This window comes from Colobus angolensis, unplaced genomic scaffold (genome assembly GCF_000951035.1).
Source record: "Colobus angolensis palliatus isolate OR3802 unplaced genomic scaffold, Cang.pa_1.0 Scaffold23, whole genome shotgun sequence".
In the NCBI taxonomy this organism is placed as follows: Eukaryota; Metazoa; Chordata; class Mammalia; order Primates; family Cercopithecidae; genus Colobus; species Colobus angolensis.
The window spans coordinates 1,102,639-1,104,793 of record NW_012115488.1 but is presented as its reverse complement, the minus strand read 5'-3'; positions in this window follow the sequence as shown (position 1 = coordinate 1,104,793).

Sequence of the window (2,155 nt, the reverse complement as noted above, 5' to 3'; positions counted from 1 at the left end):
TTGATGGGTGCAGCACACCAACATGGCACAAGTATACATATGTAACAAACCTGAACGTTATGCACATGTACCCTAGAACTTAAAGTATAATAATAATAATAATAAAAGAAAATTAGCCAAAAAAAATCACTTCACATTGCTACAACTCAATGATCACCACAGTAAATTGCTAGTCATGTATTACCAGATATTTCTGTGTGTATTAGTGTACATATATATATATGCACACACAAATATGTTTTAATACACACACACATATACAGCCAACTTTCTTTTCCCCCAACCCCCAGTCAATGATCTTCATCTTTCCATTTTGCTAAATTTTTATCTCAGCTAATACTGGGGCCATATTCAAATTTACTCAATTGTTCCTAAAGTACTTTTGTCCAAAGTAGGATCTAGTTAAAGAAAATTAATTGTATTTGACTGTTGGGTCTCTTTGTTCTCTTCTAATCAAGCATGGTCTTTTTATTTTTACTTTAACTTGTCGACAAGGACAGTAGTCTTGTAGGGTGTTTCACTTTCCAGATGTGCGATTATTCAGGTAATCTTGTTGGGGGGTAGGGATGGAAACCGAAGGCACCCTGATGCTGTCTCTCTTGGGTCTTGGTCTAAGCCAGAGAGAGAGATAACTTCTCTCTGCATCTGCTGATCAAGGCGACTTCTGGCAGGTGGAGCTGCAGAGGGCTCTAAATCCCAGATGGATTAATGATTGCACTGGCTGGCAGGGGAGGGACCCCTCTCAGGAGTTAGTGATTAGGAAACTGGAGTCAGAGGAAAGAGGCTGGGGAGCAGGCAGTGGGCCAAGACAAGCAAGAATTAGGTGGAGAGCTGTTTACTGGAGCATGTGTGTCTCTTCAAACACAAGAATCAGTGGCTGTGATGACCAGTGTCTGGCTTTCTGTGCTACCCTTAAATGGGAACCATTAGCCCATTTGAGAGACAAATTCACATTACAGTAGTCCTGAGAGAGGAAAGAGCTCCCCTCTCTGCCTGTGTTTGCATTTTAGAGCGGCCTTTTCAGAAGGGCATAATTCATTCAAGGTTCGTAACTTACTCTTCTCCAAATCTGCAGTATTTGGCACAGTCCCTGGTACAATTAAAGGGAAGACTTTGGAGGTGTCTGACATTCCTGATGTATAATCAAGAGCAGCTATTCAGTACTGTCCTTAGACCCTAGTAAGAGGGGGCCCTTCTATAAAGTGATCTGTGCTGATCTCCTTCAGTTATGCCCATCCAGGGCCCCTTCCAGGTTCTCTAGATCTCCTGCAAATGGATGACCATGAACACACTTGAAGAGCCTGAGCAGACCTCTCCACAGATCTCATCTCCTGGTAGTTCCCTTTGAGCCACAAGTCTGTGCACCCCTAGGCTTAGAGACTGGTCATGGGACTGCTGGTTTGCAGAGATTACAGATGGACCTTGGACCAGAGGACTAGGGTGTACACATGTCAATTCAGAGACACCTTGAGATTTGGGATGGAGCTGAGGGTGGAAAGAGAACTGGAACATGCTGCAGGCTTGGGGGGCCAGACCCTGGACCAGCTTCCCCAGCCCTCTCACCCTCCAGGGGGGAACTCTGAGGAGACTGAGTTCCAATTTCCAATCTGGCCTCCCAGCATATTAACAAGGGTGCAGTTGTCAAGGTCGGAGGCTGGGGCATTGAATTTAATTGTATTTTCTCTTGAGTTATAATGTCTGAGTATTCAGGGCTTCCATTTGTATTCTTGCCCTGGCCCATAATCACTAGAGGTGAGCCAACAGCTACTTGGTATTGCTGAGGGAAGCACTCCTTTAAAATGAAGGGTTTTTTAGTAGAGATGGGGTTTCACTGTGTTCGCCAGGATGGTCTCGATCTCCTGACCTCGTGATCCATACAAAAAACCAGCCGGGAGAAGTGGCAGGCGCCTGTAGTCCCAGCCACTCGGGAGGCTGAGGCAGGAGAATGGCGTAAACCGGGAAGGCGGAGCTTGCAGTGAGCTGAGATCCAGCCACTGCACTCCAGCCTGGGCGACAGAGCAAGACTCCGTCTCCAAAAACAAAAATAAATTAAAAAAAAAAAAAATAAAAATAAAAATAAAAAGAAGGGTTTTTTGTACTTTTTTTGCATAAAGTACCTTTCATGATTTTTTTTCACTACTCACACAGACACGTG